Here is a 21,087-nt window from a genome sequence, read left to right as displayed (position 1 = left end):
ACTGCCTTCTTTTGTAATCCAGAGGAGCTGCAGTGCAGTATACTTCCTCTTTGTGATAACTTCCTCTTTGCCCTACTATCAGCCAGGACCAGATATACACAGACATGGTATCTCAACTATCTGGAGGGAGCCTAGGGCCTAAGTTATGATAATGGTGTTGAGTCAAGAATGTGAACAACCACCTAAATTACACAGAGCTACTTCGGCACAATTTAAAATTCATTCAGCAATGGGACCTTTTTTTTCTGCCACCAGTAGATACGTTTATATTGGCTTTGTAGAAATACATATAGCTATTCTTTGTAGACAAAAGAAGTGGATAAAAGCTTATCAGACCTCAGTATTCTAATATAACTTAAGCAAACCACTTTGAAACAATTTCATTCATTGACTTGAATGTAATCTTTACATTTATTTTCTCAACTTTTGTTTTCTGTTTCCCATATCAACATTTCTAGATATAATTTCTCTTAAAAGGAAAAAAGACAGGAAATGAGAGCTCAGGTTTTATTTTAGAACTTTGTCATTTTGTGGAAAGCACACACCATTGTACCCACTAAGAATTTTCCCCCTAAGTATTGAAGATCTCCAAATATTTTTTTGTGTTGTTATTGACAGACAGTTCTAACTTAATGATGAACATTGATAGTGCATTGCTATTCTTCTGTCATTGCTTATGAGAATTAAAAAGCAAATAACTGGTTGTTCTGCCTTCCTGGTCAGCCACATACCAGAATTCCATTTTAAAATCATGCCAGAAGTATCTTTATATAGCCACTTTATGCAAATCCTGATTGTCTTTACCAATATCATGACAGAGAAGTCATCTTAGATCCATATGGAAAATGTCAAAATTGAGGAGATACTTGTGTTTACATGTCCTTTGGTTTTTACTTAGTTGTGTAGGGGTTAAATTAACACGACTCCCTTTTAAAATGGGCAGAAACCTGGGTGGTTCAGTTGGTTAAAGCCCTGCATTTGGCTCAGGTCACCATCTCAGGGTCCTGGGATCAAGCCCTGCATTGGACTCCCTGCTCAGTGGGGAATCTGCTTCTCCCTCTCCCTCTCCCCCTCCCCATCCCCTCCCCCCCACCTCGTGTGTGTGCAAGCAAGCACACTCGTGTGCTCGGGCTCTCTCTCTCTCTTTCTCAAATAAATAAATAAAATCTTTTTAAAAATAGTAATAAAATAAAATGGGCAGAGAATGACCTTCTTCCTAGTATAAACCTAAGTCACAGGATATAGCTAACTTTTTATCTTGGTATAAAAATCTTGTTCCTGGGCGCCTGGGTGGCTCTGTGGGTTAAGCCGCTGTCTTCGGCTCAGGTCATGATCTCAGAGTCCTGGGATCGAGTCCCACATCAGGCTCTCTGCTGGGTGGGGGCCCTGCTTCCCTTCCTCTCTCTCTGCCTGCTTCTCTGCCTACTTGTGATCTCTCTCTGTCAAATAAATAAATAAAATCTTAAAAAATAGATAAATAAATAAATAAAAATCTTGTTCCTCCAACCACTATAGGTATGGAACGTACAGAAAAATGATTCGTTACAGAATACAGTCTTTTTGTTATTCATGGTTCTGACCAATGTTTATTCTTAATACATTATCTTCTTTATCTCCATTTTACTTTTGTATTTTTGGTGTTTTGCTGGGTTTTAAAAGGTTGAAAGTCTGTTTGAATTGCTTTGGAATTCAAGTCTTTGAGGATACAGAGTCCTGGTGTGTTCCTGTTTTCATTCTGGAGAAGATAATCCAAATCCCAAAATCTAAACCACCTTTCTTTGTAGAAGGGGCTACCACATCATTTTTTTTTTTTTTTAGAAGTTAACTGATTTTTTTTTTTTTAAGGATTTTATTTATTTATTTGACAGAGAGAAATCACAAGTAGATGGAGAGGCAGGCAGAGAGAGAGAGGGAAGCAGGCTCCCTGCTGAGCAGAGAGCCCGATGCGGGACTCGATCCCAGGACCCTGAGATCATGACCTGAGCCGAAGGCAGCGGCTTAACCCACTGAGCCACCCAGGCGCCCCATTTTTTTTTTTAAGATTTTATTTATTTATTTGACAGAGACAGCAAGACAGGAAATACAAGCAGGGGGAGTGGGAGAGGGAGAAACAGGCATCCCCCTGAGCATAGAGCCCAACGTGGGATCATGACTTGAGCCAAAGGCAGATGCTTAACAACTGAGCCACCCAGGCGCCCCTAGGACATGACTTCTTTCAGGAGGTTTCAAGGCTCAAGAGTCTATATTCTGTTATCCAGTCTATTGATCCTGTTTATTAGTCCTTAACTCTGCTGTGCTCTCTTGCCCCCAGGCCTTTGTGTTAACTGCTCCCACCTCAGGTACTTTCTGGTTTCTCTGGGACTCCCTTATCCCTTTTCGCAAGAGACTAGGTTAGTTATCCTTCATATGTACTACACTGTTGTTACTGCCTGTTCTTCAGGCTTGCTTTCTCACCAGTTATCATCTCCTTGAGGGCAGAGATTTTTAACATGTTCATGATTATATTTTTACTACCTAGCATGAAGCCTGGCACATAATAGATACTAAATAAAGTAAAATTAGTAATTTTAATTACCAAAAAATTAGTGAAATTACTTAATGGTTTTTAAATATGAAAGAAATATGAAATTATCAATCTGTTATACCAAGACATTTGTTATCTTGATTGGTACTACACTAATTTATAAAAGTGGGAAGTTTCAATTACTTGGTTACATTTCATTTATTTTTTAAAATATTTTATTTTTTCTATTGAGAGACAGAGTGGGGAGAGGTGCAGGGGGAGATGGACATGCAGACTCCACGCTGAGCATCAAGCCCAACGCAGGGCTCTATCTCAGCACCCTGAGATCATGACCTAAGCCAAAATCCAGAGTTGGTCGCTTAACTGACCAAGCTACCCATGTGCCCCTTTTGGTTACATTTTAAATTAGGGACTCACAAAATGGATTCCTTAGTAAGAGATCTCCAATTTCCCTTGGAGAAAAAATTGTAATCATCTCTCTGGAGGAATTAATTAGTATCACATGTTACCTCAATGTTATTTTTCTGAAATAGCTAGGTTTTTGTTTTGTTTTGTTTTTTTAATAGTAAGCTGCAGGGTTTGCTGTACTCTAGTACAGAACTTTGAGCTTGAGTGGGAGTGGAGTTGGACTCCCTATTCCCATACAAGTGGGTAGAGCATTAAATATTTTCTTCTATAGGCTGCAACCTCCCTGAAAGTAGGATTTTTGTCAATCATATTTATGTCTGGTACGTAGCACAAACTGGTCATTTTAGGAACTCACAATTTATTGAATAATTTCATGAATGAAGGAACATTACAGTAGAGATCTTAGTTCTTTGTGTGAGCTCTGTTGTAGAATGTAAATAGCCAGTTTACAAAGTAGAACTTACTGTCTAAATATAATGTGCTTTCTGGAAATAAGCAAAATTTATTCAGATTAGGAAAATCACAACTTTCGAGTCAGTTTTATATAATGTCACTCTTTCGGGAAAAGTAGGTCTAAAATTAATCCATAAAGAGCAAATGGACTTTGCAAATTTTAATCTAACAATAGAAGTTGAGAACGATGATATTTGTGGCCTCTAAGTAGATCTTTATTCAGAAAGACATAAAATGGAAACTCTAAATGCCAATAATCCTGAGGTTTATTTGTGAACATTATGTTTTAGGATTTTTATAAAAGTTCATCTTCTGCCAGAAAGGAAACTTGAGTTTGAGAACCAAGTCTCCAAGGACTTGATAATATTGAATGAACTTAACTCTTTGACTGACACAGATTGATTTTATTATTTTTGGCACAAAGTCAAAATAGCTTAGCACAGCATTTATATGAATGTTTTGAACGTTTTCTTTTGGTATCGTTTCTCAACATACATGAGTGCTTTTCTTTCCAAAGTGGTATATGCTTACGGTGTATGAGCAAATGGCTCAAACTTGTTTAGACTTGAGCTTTCCTGCTATGATTAGAAAATTGTCAAATGAACTTTCTCTAGTCCTAGTTCATAACCCTTCCAGAACCTCAGCTTTCTCATCTGTGAAATTGGGATAATAGTGCCTACCTCTTAGCATTCTTCTGGGAGTTAATTAACACAGTATACATAAAACCTCTCACACTAACTATGCATGTTGTAGATAGATGGTGATAGGGTGAAATCAGTAGGTTGCGTTGGTAAAGCCAATGCAGGGATGGAGTTAGCTGTTTGCTTGCTTGTTTTTGATCACTGGGTCTTTGAAATACGAAGTACGGGTAAGGAATATTTTACAGTCATCATATAGTTAATTTAGGCTAATTTGAAGACGTATGTCATATCAGTAAGTTGCAGATTGGTATTGTAGTATGACTTCATTTGTGTAATAAAAAGGGTATGATCACTATGCATACTTCACAGATAAATTTTTAAAGAATACACAATAGGGGGTGCCTGGGTGTCCCAGTCGGTGAAGTATATGACTCTTGGTTTCTGCTCAGGTCATATCTCAAGGTCCTGATATCCAGCTCTGAGGGGAGTTCTGGGCTCAGTGTGGAATCTGCTTGAGATTCTCTCTTCTCCCTGTGCCCCTCCTGCTTGCACTCTCTTTCTCTAAAATAAATAAATCTTTTAAAAAAAAATACACAGTGGTTTCTTAGGAGTAATTACCTTTGAGCAGTGAGAAGAGAGAGATGTCACCTCATCACCCCTTTGTACTGCTGGAATGTTGGAGCTGTAGTACTCTTATAATAAAGACTGTTGAATGATTTGGCAGCAGTTGGTGGAGTGAAGATTGGAAAGTAGAACTAATAAACTGCCCAATATGAAATCTAAGTAATTTTTTACCATAACTAATAATTTCAGTAGAGTTATGTCCATGATTTTAAAAATGAAGTGATATGGAGAGGTTTCTGTTAAAATTATGGTTAATTAATTCAAACTAACTGACACAGTGCTGGATACCTTAAAGATGTATGTTTGAAAGTTCTAATTCAGAGTATTTTCTTTTCAGTTAAAAATGAGCACAACAAAAGTTAAAAGTGAAATCCCTCCCTAGTGACACTACCACTGACCTTTATTCATTGATAGTGGTCTGCTGTATATTTTTCTGAAAATTTTCCTATGGGCGTCCATAAGCCTACCCATAATTTGATGCATGTATTTCTTAAATAAAAGTGGGATTTTATAATATGCACTGTTATGTAACGTGCTTTTCTCGCTTAATATATTTATTTAAGATCAGTACATAGTTACTTCTGTTGTGCCTTAATTTATCTGATGTTACTGATGAAACTAAAAGTTGCACTACCTTACTATATTGAACATTCCTGTTCCACTTGTGTATTTCAATAGAGCAAATGCCTAGAAGCAGAATTGCTGGGATGACAAGATATCCTGAGTCTAAAATTTGATAGACCTCACCAGCCACCAGTGAAGTTCTCTTATTACACCAACTTGCCCAACCACCCACCCACGGGGTCTGATATGTTGCCTGTTTACACCTTCCAACACACTAATGTACACTACCCCTTCTAACATCCTGGCCTGGTATGAATAAATTAATATGCTATAATTTAATTTACATTCTTTGATTATCAGTGTGGTTGAATCTATAATTCTGTAAATTGGCTAGTCTCTTCCTTTTGCCCACTCTCACTTTTTCTCATTTGTAGCTTTTTATACATTTTAGAAAAGATTATCATTGTAGTATATTAAAAAGTATTTTCCCCTTTTATTGTCTTTCTGTTTAGTATTTTATGCCAAAGAAACAATAATTTTATGTAATTTTATTTTTATCAAGAATTATACATTTATATAGTTTAACACTAAAATTTTCTTCAAACCTTGTAATAAAAAGTTATCTCCTGCCTCACATCTCCACTCCCACTTCTAAATCCTGCTTCCCAGAAGCAACCACTTTAAAGTTTCATAGGAGTTTTCTCTGGTTTTTCTTCTCCGTATTTCTAAAGAATATATATATACTTAAGATTTATTTATTTATTTGAGAGAAAGAGGGAGAAAGTGTGGTGGGGAGAGGGAAAGGGAAAAGCAGGCTCCCCACTGAGCAGGGAGTTGGGGCTTCTGAGGCTGGATCCCAGGACCCCAAGATCATGACCTTGAGATGAAGGCAGATGTTTAACTGAGCCACTCAGGTGCCCCTAAAGAATATATTTATACTGACATCTCAGACTTATAGGGTTTTTTTGTTTTGTTTTTTGTTTTGTTTTGTTTTTTAATTTTTTAAAGATTTTATTTTTATTTATTTGATAGAGAGAAAGATCACAGGTAGGCAGAGAGGCAGGCAGAGAGAGAGGGGGAAGCAAGCTCCCTGCTGAGCAGAGAGCTCTACGCGGGGCTCGATCCCAGGACCCTGAGACCATGACCTGAGCCGAAAGCAGAGGCTTAACCCACTGAGCCACCCAGGTGCCCCTTGTTTTTTGTTTTTAAAGATTTTATTTATTTTGACAGAGAGAGACACAGTGAGAGAGGGAACATAAGTGGGGGAGTGGCAGAAGCAGGCTTCCTGCTGAGCCAGGAGCCGGATGTGGGGCTGGAACCCAGGACCCTGAGGGGATCATTACCTGAGTTGAAGGCAGATGCTCAACAGCTGAGCCATCCAGGTGCCCCTCAGACTTCTAGTTTTAAGTGAAAAATTAGAATTTAACTATCTAATGCATACACACATTTTATCATCATCTTCTAAATACAGTTACATCATAATTTTTGATTAGCTCAGTATATAGCTCCATTACTGTGTATATTCACTGCTACAATTTTTTTTAAGTAATCTTTCCACCCAAAGTGGGGCTCAAACTCAAGACCCTGAGACCAGAAGTTGCATACTGTAGTGATTGAATCAGCCAGGTACCCCTGCATGACTTTTCATGTACTCTGAGTAAATTTACTTCCTCTGTGTAACATTTTGTTTTCCCTAGAGTAAATAATTTTTATTTTTCTTTTGTTAATGTATATTAATTAACTCCCCCCCCCTTTTTTTTTAAGAAATTATTTTAAAGGTTTTTTCATTTAACAGAGGGAGAGTATAAGCAGGGAGAGCAGCAGGCAGAGGGGGAGGGAGAAGCAAGCTCTCTGCTGAGCTAGAAGCCAGATGTGGGACTCAATCCCAGGACCTTGGGATCACGACCTGAGCCAAAGGCAGCCGCTTAACGAACTGAGCCACCCAGGTGTCCCTAACTCCCATATTTTATGCTAAAATTGTAAATAATACATCAATATATCCATTGAATATATTCATATATATTGGGTAACTATCAATTTTATCTTTTTATTGAAGACTTCCATGCAGGATCCCGGTATCCTTCTATTCCAGTCTGGACTAGTTGTTCCCTAGTATACAGTTATCCTGAGATTTCCCTTCAATAGCATCCTAGAGATTTATATTTTTATTTAGCAAAATTAATAAGTGTTTCTCTGAATTTCTATAATTTGTGTCACACTTAAAATCTGAGATCATACAAATATTCATCCATAATTTTAGCGGTTTAATGATTTTTTTTTCCATGTATCTCTGAATTATCTTGGTGTAATGAATAAGGAAGAGGTTCACTTTTTTTTTTAAACTTTGAATGACAAGTCACTTGTCCTTATATCATTTTATTGAATAACCTAACCATCTTCCCACACTGATTTGAAATGTCACCAGTATCATATGTATTAAATACCCATATGATTTTGGTTCTGATTTTGAGACCCTTGTTCAGTTTTATTGACCTTGCTGTCCTAGTCCAGTGCTAGATCTCAGTATTTAATTTGTTGTAGTTTTGTCTTTTGTTTTAATAGCTGATAGAACAACTCCTCCTTCATTACTCTTTTTTCTTCCTGAATTTCCCTGGCTATTTATTAGATGTTTATTTTTCTAGATTAGGAATTTGCAAATGATAGCCCACAGAATGAATCTGTCCTGATGCTTGTTTTTGTATAAACTGAGAATCAAGAATGGTTTTTAAATCTTTAATGGTTGGGGGAAAAATGAAAATTAAAAAAAAATTTTTTTTAAGATTTTATTTATTTACTTGACAGAGATCACAAGTAGGCAGAGAGGCAGGCAGAGAGAGAGAGGAGGAAGCAGGCTCCCTGCCAAGCAGAGAGGCTGATGTGGGGCTCAATCCCAGGATCCGAACCATGACCTGTGCCACAGGCAGAGGCTTTAACCCACTGAGCCACTCAGGCACCCCCAAAATAAAATTTCTTGACAGGAAATTCAAAACTTAGTGTCCTGCAAAGTTTTATTGAAACATGTGCTCATTTATTATTTATTATCCATGACTGCTTTCACACTATAAGACAGAACTGAGTAATTACATCAGAGACTGTATGGCCCACATAGCCTAAAATATTACAGATGCTTTACAAAAAAAGTTGGCTGACCCCTGTTCTAAATCAAAGTTTAAACCATTTAAAAGGGAAATCTATTGGAATTTCACTTAACATATAGATTAATTTAAGAAGAAAGAATCTTTTCAAACTAAATCTTACCATCAAAGAAAAAGATGTCTTTCATTTATTTGGGTTTTTTATTATGTCTCTTAGTAGCATTTAAATTGTAAATGATACTAAACGGTAAAACAAAACTATCCCTGGAATTTTACATTATCATTTTTTTGAAATATCTTGTGATCTAACTTAATTTCTTTTTTTTTAAAAAAGATTTATTTATTTTAGAGAGAAAGAGAGGGAGGAACAGAAGAAGGAGAGAGAAATCCACAAGCATACTCTGTAATGAGCATGGAGTCCCACTCAGGGTTGATCTCAGGACCTTGAGATCACGACCTGAGCTGAAATCAAGAGTCAGATGCTTAACTACCTAAGCCACCCATGTGCTCCCTGACATAGTACATGTTTTAATTGAGTCAAAGACAAAAATACTTTAAAAATATTATAGTTTATAATTTTAAATAATAATTTTAAACTAATTTTAGTTTAAAATCTAGTTTAAAATTATTCTTAATTAAAAATATACTTCTGTTTTAAATACTATAATTACAATATAGAAAATAGATGTCCCCAGTCAAGTAAAAGTCCCCAGCCTTTCCTCCAACAGATAAAATCACTGTAAACAGTTTGAGGCATATTCTTCTAAATTTCTCCTTTATCCTTCTTAACATTGTTCATATTATTAATATTATTTTTAAATGTAATCATATTATGGATATTACTATTTACTTGATATTTTAGTATATAAATCTGCTTTTGGTTATATTAGCTACATAGTAATGTGTAATTCTACCAATTCCTCTTTGATGGACATTTGGGTTTTTCCAAATGTTTTCTATTACAAACCATACTGTAATTATCATTATAAATAGCAGTGTGATTCATTTTCAGTTCATCTACCCTGACTCTAAAATATTCCAGCCTAAGGACCCTTTTTTTCATGAATTTCCATCAGAGTAAGGGCCCTTTTACTTTAAAGCAGTGTGCTACCCAGAAGTCCTTTCTGTTTTTGTTCTTGTTGCTTTAATAATAAAACAGTCCTTGTAGCAATGAGCTTGCAGTCTAGTATGGCTGGCCAGTGAGTACCCAGTTGGTCATAATTATGACTAATTATGTTGTTTATAAAATATCAGTCATGACTCTGAGCCGATAGACTTGCCTTGGGCTTCCAACAGATTGTGGGGGAATGGGTTGATTAATCCAGTATATGAAACAAAATGTATTTGAAATGGTAGCAAAATGCTGTTTATTGGTGGGTTTGTGCCAAAACAGATCTCTCATCTACTAGGCTAAAGTACATATTTTAATGAGGGGAACAGAAAAAAAGCATGTAAGTCTCTTTGGGTATCTTGGAATTCCAGGATATGCTATCTTGTTTCATTACTCATGTGCAAGCAGCATCAGCTTCAAGAATTAATGGTTGAAATACACGTAAACCTATTTTTAAAAATTTAAGTAATAAACCCTTATTAAATCTCAAGATTTCGGGACGCCTGGGTGGCTCAGTTGGTTGAGCAGCTGCCTTCGGCTCAGGTCATGGTCCCGGCGTCCTGGGATCGAGTCCCACATCAGGCTCCTTGAGCCTGCTTCTCTCTCTGTCTCTGCCTGCCACTCTGTCTGCCTGTGCTCGCTCTCGCTCTCTCTCTCTGACAAATAAATAAATAAAATCTTTAAAAAAAAAAAAAATCTCAAGATTTCACTAGACCTCTGATCCCACATTTACTAGGACATGTGATTGAAAGAACAAATGGTTCGTATTAGGTGAAAAATTATTAAACTTTATTAATAATATAGAAGTATAAATTAGAGGGGTGCCTTAGGTGGCTCAGTGAAGCGTCTGCCTTTTGCTCAGGTCATGATCTTGGGGTCCTGGATTTGAGCCCCACATTGGGCTCCCTGCTTGGCAGGGAGTCTACTTCTCCCTTCCTCTCTGTCCCTCCCCACTGCCTGTGCTCGCTTGAGTGCTCTCTCTTGAATAAATAAATCGTATCTTTGAAAAAAATGTTAATGTTGTTTTAATTATTACATACCTTTTGACAACTCAGTTGTACTTGTAGAAATTTATCCTAAGGAAATAATCATGGGTACATTACCACATGTAACTCCAGAACTTTCTTGTCATTCCAGACAGAAACTCTGTACCGATTGAGCACTGATCTCCATTTCCCCATCTTTTCCCAGTCTCTAGTAACCTCTCATCTACTTTGTCTCTATGAATTTGCCTTTTCTAGATATTTCATACAAGTGGACCATGTAATATTTGTCCACTTGCATCTGGCTTATTTCAATTAGCATAATTTTTTCAAGGTTTATCCATGCTATAGAGTGTACTAGAACTTCATTCCTTTTTATGGCTGAATAATGTTCTATTGTATGTATACTACCATATTTTGTTTATCCATTCATCTGTTGATGGACACTTAGGTTGGTTCTACCTTTTGGCTATTGCGAAAAATACTGTTATGAACATTAGTATACAAGTATCAGTTTGATTCCTGTTTTCAATTTTTTTGGTTCACTCACCTCTCCCTACAAATAGAATGGCTAGAACAAATGGTGATCTGTGTTTAACTTTTGAGGAGCCACCTAATTGTTTTCCATGTGGCTGTACCATTTTACATTCCTACCAGCAGTGTAAGGGAGTTCCAAAGTCTTCACAGCCTCACCAACACTTGTTATTTCCCATTTTTAAAATTACGGCCATCCTAATGAGTATGATATGGTATCTCACTTTGGCTTTCATTTATTTTTCCCTAATAATTAAGAGTGTGAGACATTTTTTCAAGTTTTTTATTGGCCATTTGTATGTCTTCTTTGGACGATTGTCTATTCAAGTCCTTTGCCCTTTCTTAAAATAGATTGCTTTTTTTCTGTTGTTGAATTGTGGGAATTCTTTATATATTCTAGACACTAAGCTTTTATCAGATATATAACTTGCAAATATTTTCTTCCATTCTGTGGGTCATCTTTTCAATATTAATTGTATCCTTTGCACATACATTTTTATTTTTAATGAAGTCCATTTAATCTATTTTTTATTTTTCATTGCTTGTGCTTTGGGTGTTTAAGAAACCTTTACCAAATCCAAGGTAATGCAGATTACCCCTATATTTTCTTTAAGAATATTATATATTTAGCTGCTAAATTTAGAGCTTGGGTCATTTTTGGGTTAATCTTCATATATGGCATAAGGTAAGGGTCCAGCTTCATTGTTCTGCATGTGGATGTATAGTTGTCTCAGCACTACTTTTTTGAAAAAACTGTCTTTCCTCCGTTGTACTGTTTGACACTCTTGTTGAAAATCAGGTGTATATATATGGGGGGGAGGGTAATGGTTATTTCTATGCTCTCAAATATATTCTTTTGACTTGTATATGTCTTTTGTTAGGCCAGTACCACACTGGTTTGATGACTGTAGCTTTATAGTAAGATTTGAAATCAAGAAATAGAAGTTTTCTAAGTACTTTCTTTTTCTGAAAGGCTATGTTGTCTATTCTGGGTCCCTTAAAATTCTGTAGAAGTTTTAGGCTAAGTTTTGTCATTTCTGCACAAAACACAATTGGGATTCTGATAGGAATTGAATTGAATTTGTGTATTGCTGTGGGTAGCATTGTCATCTTGACAGCCTTCCAGCTTTTGAACACAGGGTACTTTTCCATTTATTTATGTCTTTTTAAATTTCTTTCAGCACTCTTTTTTAGTTTTCAGTGTACAAGTCTTCCTTGATCAAATTTATTCCTAATTTTCTTTTTGATGGCACTGTAAATGTAGTTGTTTTCTTAATTTCCTTTTCATATTATTAACTGCTAGTGCATAGGAACACAACTCATTTTGCGTGTTGATTTGTATCCTGCAGATTTGCTGCATCTGTTTATTAGCAATAATAGGTTTTTTATGTTCTTTGGGGTATTCTAGAAATAAGATCATGTCATCGAGGCACAATTTTTTTTTAAGATTTATTTACTTATTTTGAGAGAAAGAGAGAGTTTGGGGAGGGGCAGAGGGAGAGAATCTTTCAAGCAGACTCCCTGCTGAGTGAGAAACCCAGTGTGGGTCTAGATTGCAGAACTGGTGAGACCATTACCTGATCTGAAACGAAGAGTCAGACACGTAACAAACTGAGCCACCTAGGCACCCTAAGGTAGATTATTTTGTTAACATCATGTCTTTTCTGAATAAGATTAAAAAAAAATAATTAATGTCAAATGAATAGAAGCTCTTCAGTTTTATGTTTTGTTTGTTTGTTTTTGTTTAATGGGGGAACCATTTCTATTTTCTAAAAAGGAACCCTTGTATAAACATAAAATTTCTGAAGAACAACAAGTAAACTAATGCATTTATAAGATTTCTCTTTTTTTAAAGATTTTATTTATTTATTTGACAGATCAGGAGTAGGCAGAGAGAGAGAGGTGGGAGCAGGTTCCCTGCCGAGCAGAGAGCCCAATGCAGGGCTTAATCCCAGGACCTGAGATCATGACCTGAGCTGTAGGCAGAGCCTTTAACCTACTGAGCCACCCAGGTGTCCCAAACTAGTGCATTTAATCAGATTCTTTTGAGTAGCAGGTATGCCATAGTTAAAGAGAAGATTAAAAGAGGTTAAAATAGGGGTGGCCGGGTGACTCAGTGGGTTAAGCCTTTGCCTTCGGCTCAGGTCATGGTCTTGGAGTCCTGGGATCAAGTCCCACATCTTGCTGTCTGCTCAGTGGGGGAGCCTGCTTCCCTCTCTCTCTACCTGCCTCTCCGCCTACTTGTGATCTCTCTCTCTCTCTCTCTCTCTGTCAAATAAATAAATAAATAAAATCTTTAAAAAAAAAGTAAAAGAGGCTAAAACAGTAAGATTTGTATGGGCAAATCCTTGATCACCCTTTGTTCACCCTTTAATTGAACATTTTAATTTAAAACTGTATCCTGCCCAAGTGTATTAGGAACGCAGAGTCATCTGCACCCCCCATGTAGAATGCCTATTCTACAATAGGGAAGACATGAAAACAACCTAAATGTCCATTGTTAGATGAATGGATAAAGAAAACGTGAGAGGGGCGCCTGGGTGGCTCAGTGGGTTAAGTCTCTGCCTTTAGCTCGGGTCATGATCTCAGGGTCCTGGGATCGAGCCCTGCGTCAGACTCTCTGCTCAGCGGGGAGCCTGCTTCCCCTTCTCTCTGCCTGCCTCTCTACTTGTGATCTCTCTCTCTCTTTAAAATAAATAAAATCTTTAAAAAAAAAAAAAAAGAAACGTGAGATAGACAGACACACACACACACACACACACACAAATACTAGCTGTAAAAGAAGAAGGAGATCCTGCCATTTGCAACAACATGGATGGACCTTGAGGGCATTATGCTTAGTGAAAAGGGAAAGACAAATACCATATGATCTCACTTACAGTGGAATCTTAAAACAAAAAAAAAGCCACATTTATAGAAACAGTAAAGTGGTGCTGAGCAGGGGCTGAGAGATAAGGGAGATAGGGAAATGCTGGTCAAAAGGTACAAACTTCTAGTTAGAAGATGAATAAATTCTGGGGATCTAATATTCAACATGGTAGCTGTAATCAACAATCCTGTATTATATACACAAAAGTTGTAGGAGTAAATCTTAGATATTCTCAACACACACAAATTAGGTGAGGTGATTGATCTATAATTAACCTTATTGTAGTAATTATTTCACAATGTATTTGTGTTTGAAATCATCATGTTGTACACCTTAAACTTAAATAATGTTATGTCAATTATATTTCAAGGAGGAAAAAAGGATGGCAGAGTCACCCGTTAGCATTAAGAATAATTTGAGGAGATATCTACAAAGTGAAATAAAAATCAGTCTCTAAGTCACATATACATGATATCCCATCCCCTGTACAGTCTTTGCAAGTGCCCTTGTTAATATCAAAACCTCCTAACAACTTACCTTTCAGTGCTCCATCCTAAAAATATCCCACCAGCAACCTAAATATTATGTATCTATACCACCAGCTCATGGTGAACTTGAAGAATTACCCCATCCAAAATTCACAATCTCCTTTATTTGCTTTTTCTTCTATCAGTTTTCCTTGTGATTTATACTTACAATTTCGTTAATTTTAGCCCAAACAAGTTTCTTCTCTCATGTGCATATGCATGTTACATAATCACTCTAGACTATCAAATAAACCATTCAGTCTAGTTTCTTCCATGTTTAGATCTTGGGAAGTAGGGGGAGTGGGAGGAGGGTTATTTTCTTTTTTAAAAAGTTAAAATATTTCAGGGATGCCTGGGTGGCTCAGTTGGCTAAGTGTCTGCCTTCAGCTCAGGTCAGGATCTCAGGGTCCTGAGATCGAGTCCCACATTAGGCTCCTAGCTCAGCCCGGAGCTTGCTTCTCCCTCTCCCTCGGCCTACTGCTCCCCCTGCTTGTGCTCTCTCTCTCTGACAAATAAAATCTTTAAAAAAAAATTTTTTTTCAAACATGCAAAATATAATTAACACCTATGAACCTATCTTGCAGAATTAATTTTTTTAAGAAATACAGCATTATAAAATTGAAGTCTCTTTTGTACCCCTTCCTGGTCCCATTCCTACCATCCATCCTAGATCTACCTACTCTTCTGAAGTTAGTATGTATTCCTGCCTTTCCCATTTGTACTCATATATGTGCTTCTACAAACAATATGTATGTTTTTGTGTTGAAATTTGAAATAAATTTCAATATATCCTATATCCTACGTACAATTCTGCAGTTTGGTTTTTCCTCCATTATGTTCTTGACACTTATCTATATTAATCAATTTAGGTTAAGTTCATTGGTTTAAATTATGGTATGGTATTTATATCAGGTGATTATACCACAATTATACCATAATCCTTTTCCCTATTGGTAGATGTATGTCATTTTTTGCCATTACAAGGCCTTAGTGAATATTATGTGCCAGTGTGGGGGTCATGTAGTATGGACATCCCCAAATTTACTAGATATTGATAAATTTCATTGATAAAATGGTGATAGTTATGTTTCTTTTTTATTTTGTGAGCAAAAATATGGTCTTGATCATGACCAGTAAACACTGTTATAATGGAAAAAAACCTGGATGAAAGATAGGATGGGGTTTCAGCTCCAGAACTGATTGGTTGTTTTCTATCTATCTGAGTCTCAGTTTTTCCATCTCCAGTTAAGGTCAGATTGAATACAATCTCTGAAGTCTTTTCAACTTGATCTGTGGTTTTGTGCTGATGATATATTTTATGTTGAGAGACAGAAGAGCCATATTTTTAAAAAAAAAGATATTATTTATTTATTTATTCATTTGAGGGAGAGAGAGAGAATGAGAGAGACCAAGCATGAGAAGGGGAAGGTCAGAGGGAGAAGCAGACCCCCTGCTGAGTAGGGAGCCTGATGCGGGGCTCGATCTCTGGACTCCAGGATCATAACCTATGAACTGAAGGCAGTTGTTCAACCAGCTGAGCTACCCAGGCACCCAAGCCAGACATTTTTAAATGAAATTAGATCCAATAAAAAACTAATATCAGTAGTCTGTAACGTCTTTAAGTAATCCAAAAGTTGAATTCAGAATATCCTCAAATCTCTGTCATTTTTATATACTGGTTTTAAAGTTATTCAAGATATAGTTTTAAAATTACTAGTCAGTTTTCTGATTTGCATTATTAGTTGTATTTCAGCAGTACTTTTTAAAGATATTTTTAAGTGCAAGCTGAGGTATTACATATGCATTACAGTTCATATACTCTGTGTACTAACCTTAAAAACCTAAATTCTATATGAAACATTGATTTGTGGATTAATACATAGTTACAGATAGATCACTAACTTGGAAGTGAACATTTGGAACCCAACCATTTACAAGTTAGAGACTTCCTATAATGTTAATCTCAAGAAATCCTAGGCAAATATACAATTATTACTCTAGAAGTTGTATGGATGATGTGTACTGTGATGGAAATTAAAATGTCACGGCTAAAAGAACTGTATTTTGTGTGCTTGGAAGGACCTCGATATCCATGTTAGGCTTTGTTTTTTCTGCTAGCGATATCATTCATTTGACTGTTTTAGGAAAAAGGCAGGCAAACATAAAGGCTTCGAAAGGAGAAAGTTTTATCAAATTCTTTGCAAAAGGGCAGAGAGACAACTTCAAGGGCAATGACAGTAAATAGCTTCTTCAGCTAAGCCACCAAAAAGGTAGAGCTGCAATTACTTATTCCAGTTTGAGTTCTACATAAGAAGTTGTCCTGGGTTTCCTTTAAGCTAAAAGGTTTGGTTTTCATTTCTCTAAATTTTTAGCATCAGATTACTGGGGAGTTTAGATATTGCTGTTGTGTGTAAGTTTACTATTGAAATATCTGATACAACCTTATAATGGGGTTACTATTAACAATAATCTTTCAAGTCTTAGGTGAAGTTCTAAGAGATAGCCTTTCTTTCTTTGTAATAAAGCTGAAAACACCTTTTTTCCTTAATGTCTTGCCTGGGACCCAGTATTACTCTAGGTGTTTGGCTATCTTTTTATACAGGTTTTAAACTCATTTTTGACAGATTTCATTTTGTTTACTTTTAATTCTTTTTAAATAGCTGCTCATACTCTTTTCTGCATTTTTTTTCTCTTTAATGATAGGGATTTTTTTTTGTCAGTTTCATTTTCACTCCAGTTTTTAATACAAGGCTCAGCAGAAAAAGAGCCTCAGCAGATAAGCACTTTTGATTGATGGAATTCACATCTGTTGTGTTTCCCCAAATGTATTTTTTCCTCCACAGCCTTTCAACACTCTCATTATGATTTTGTTTTGTTAGATCATGATACTACTGGTCTCTGGTTAAGATGAGTGTTACTCAGCAGCCAAAAATAATGTGAGAGTGCAAGGTTGTGACAAAAGCTGTTAGAGACAAACAAAAAAATCGGGTTAGAAGTGATACTCTTCTTCTGTTGATTCAATGTGCAACTTTGGGCAATTCGTTTCCTTTAGCTTTGCTTTCATTTCTTCATCTGAAAAATGACACAGAAGCTGTCTTGTGGATTTCGTGAATAATTTGGTTATCAAACATTTGTGTATTGTGATGCCTATTGAATTGGATAATAGTAATCAACTTATAACAAATAAATTATTTTAAGAAGCTAGTCCCTCAGTACTATCCAGTTCTCTATTCCCAAGAAAAATATCTTTATTGAAACTGTCCGAGGCATGACTGGTTGCAGGTTCTAGAAATGTGGGCAACTGTATCAACTATAATCCATAATTATGGTAATGTTTATTTTTAAAATCACAATTGTTTATAATTTAGCTATATTTCTTCTATGGGTTTTTAACTATTCCTAATAAATGTTAAATTCTAAATTGAATTGCTAGATTTTCTTAAAATTTTAACCCTTAGCATGGTGGAATCACTTAGCTTTTAGTTTTGCTCAACTCATCTGTCTTAAATTTCTATAGCTATGATTTTTGTCTTATGTTTCTTATAGGAAATAAGTAATACACATGAAAAACTATTTTGTTGGTTGATTTTAAAGTCACTAACTCAAGCAGAAGAGTATTGGAGTTATGGAATTATTATTCTCAGATTTGCAAATATTCTCAGATTTGTTCTTGAGCCTTTTTTGCCTGATTGCCTGAAGAATATTTTTAATTTTTGGAATTTAGGAGCTTAATTAGGACTTGTCTCAGAGTTTACGTATTCTGTATCATTTTCTCTGGTATACTGTGTGCCTTTCCTTTTTTTTTTTATTCCAAAAGTTTTAAAAATTATAATTTTCAAATTTTATTATATTTCCATTCTCTTCTTCAAGGATGCATATTATGAGTATGTTCATCTTTTGTATGTATAATTTTCCCTAACTTTTTTTTTTTAACTTATTCAGGGACCTTTTGTTATTTTTCTCAATTCTATATTCTATGTCTGTTACCATGTTTTCTTCAACACTACAGGTTCTTCTTTGTCCTTCCAGTGGAGGCTTTATTTCAAAAGTGGTTTGATGTATTTACCCACATCTCTCTTGACTTCTGCCAACTCATGTTTCATTCCCTTTCGGCTTACCATATCTTCCATTAACACTTCTGTTCCTGCTATGAGCTCCTGTTTTGTTTTGTTTTTAAATATTTTGCTTATTCATTTGACAGACAGGGATCACAAGTAGGCAGAGAGGCAGGCAGAGAGAGAGGAGGAAGCAGGCTCCCTGATGAGCAGAGAGCCTAATGTGGGGCTCCATCCTAGGACCCTGGGATCATGACCTGAGCCGAAGGCAGAGGCTTTAACCCACTGAGCCACCCAAGCGCCCTGCTCCTGTTTTACTGTCAGCTACTTCATCAAGTTTTGTAATTCATCATCAGTATGTTCTGACATAATTTCCATCTGATATATGACTTTTTTTCCTAAAGAGAGTTCTTCATTTGCCATTTATTTTCCCTTTTTACATATGGTTTTCTTTGTTTTTGTTTTTACAGTATCTTTAGGTAGACCTGATATTCTTTACTTATTTGTAATTATTCATCTAAAAATAAGATGAATTCTCTTTGGTTTCCTGTGGGAAAGAGTCTAAGGCTATGTTTTAAGCCAGCAAGAGTTTTCCCTACTTAATGATTATAGCAAATTTATTTGTGAGTTCTTCAGTCTTTACTTTTTAAAAAAAATACATTTTATTTGTTTGACAGAGAGAGACACAGCGAGAGAGGGAACACAAGCAGGGGGAGTGAAAGAGGGAGAAGCAGGCTTCCCCCTGAGCAGGGATCCTGACGCAGGCTCGATCCCAGATCCCTGGATCATGGGATCATGACCTGAGCCAAAGGCAGACACTTAACAAATAAGACACCCAGGTGCTGCCTCAGTCTTTACTTTTACTGAGACAATTGATTTGCAATTTTATTGCATTAATTTGAAGAGAGTGCATATCTTCTGGACACAGTTCATTAATTGTACTTGAAAAGTTCCTGCATAAATATCCATGAAGCTTTTATAAGAAAAAATAAGCTTATAGACAATCTGAGTATCTATACACATTTTGTAGATATAGCCATTAACTATTATTTACAGATGGACTAAGAAAATAATGTAGTCGTGAAATGTCATATAAATGCAATTACTCTCCCCACTGCCCTACAACTCTAAATTCAGAACATATTAAGGTTATTTTCATTGTAGAGTTTTTACATTCTTGACTCCTTTCTGCCCTATACTTCTGTCCCTCCTACATACTCTCTCCTATACTAGGAGAGTAGAGCTACCAACTTCTCTAAGCAGATGTGGTAAACCTATTTATATGACTAGTGACAATACAATAGAAGGGCGATTATAAACATTTAATAGATTATATCGAATAGATATATATTAAATAATAGAAATGTGAGAAAAACTATGGATAATTTTCATATTGCCATTTTAAAACAATAAAGAAGAGAAAAGAAAAGTTTCAGGAATTAAATTTGAGAGCTCAATTAAGAACATCCAAATATCCTAAGGAAGTAGTAGATCATAAACATTTTTTTTACAGTGTCCACTTTTTCCAGAGCCATTTTTGGGTAGCACCCTTGCTATGTAGAAGTATTGGTATCCTAGAAAACATGAAAAATCAGATACTAATAAAAAATAAGAATGATAGCAACTGATCTTTCTATCTTACCAGGATATTAAGATTATTAAATATGATCAGTTATGTGAAAGCGCTTTATACAAGTGTAAGCTTTAATGTTGTTTGTTAAAATGTAAAGGAGACCAGATTTGGTTCCAGCAGCCTCGTATGCACATGTGGAGAACAAGTACCAGCTTCTACCCTACAGTAACAAACTCTTTTATATTACAACCAGTAAAGATGGTAACAAGTCCTAAACTACTCACTGGAGCAGTATGCAGCCTAACACTTGTAGTGTTTGAGTAATAAGGTATCATTTCCTTGAAGAGAGTTCAACATTTTGTAAATCATTTAAGGCAAGAACTCCTGAGCTTCATTAACAGTTTAGGGAGGAAAGCATCACCTCTAGCTAGTGGCGGAACCCTACTATCCAGTGCTTGGAAATTTGTCTAACAGAAAGAAGGAAGAAAGGAGGAGCTATAGCTGCTCTCCTAGACCCTGTGAAACAATTATTCATACACATTCTCACCCATCCCATTGCTGCGCCATAACTAAATGCAACAGTTCCTGTTTGCTATACTGGTTCTCTTTTATTCCTGTTTAAAACAAAGACAGCTGGTCCCAGAGCTAACTGAATGTAAGCAGCCTGAGGAGAAGGTATTAGAGAGAAGAGATGGCATCAGTAGCAATACCTCCATCCCTCACAGGTTAGGCCACCAAAAACAATCGAATTCCGATCGGAGCCTCCTTAGCGTTAGACTACTAGTTAGTTTTTTAGATCTTAGCTTTTTGTTCTACAGATGACTTCAAAGAGAGTATGAGGCCCCCAGTGATGGCAGGAAGAGGGAGGGAGAGGCTGGTGGAAGGTTGATTCATAAAGTGGTAAAACCGTGCTGAAACCTCAGTACTTCTTGCTCAATTAGTCAACAGATGTGTCAGCAATTCCTGAGGCAATGATCCAGCTTTTATAGTTTAGTTAGAAGAATCATTATTGCTCAGTTTCATCATAATCACCAATTTTTTTTTTAACTATCTAGAATAGTGATGTCCAGCATATTAGTTGCTAGGCATATAGCTGCTTAAATTAAAATTTAGCAAAGTTGGACAT

The 21,087-nt window shown here is 36.1% G+C and overlaps 1 protein-coding gene across 2 annotated transcripts in view; it reads left to right on the top strand.

The window, feature by feature from the left end:
• The window catches only part of TAOK3 (TAO kinase 3), a 182,679-nt gene that overhangs the window by 34,161 nt on the left and 127,431 nt on the right, over positions 1–21,087 (top strand). The gene's annotated exons all lie outside the window — the stretch shown is intronic.

Source organism: Mustela putorius, unplaced genomic scaffold, assembly GCF_011764305.1.
Source record: "Mustela putorius furo isolate JIRA1106 unplaced genomic scaffold, ASM1176430v1.1 tig00537248_pilon_pilon_pilon, whole genome shotgun sequence".
Taxonomy (NCBI): domain Eukaryota; kingdom Metazoa; phylum Chordata; class Mammalia; order Carnivora; family Mustelidae; genus Mustela; species Mustela putorius.
Note: the sequence above shows the minus strand (reverse complement) of the source record. Positions and strands in the feature narration are given on the sequence as shown.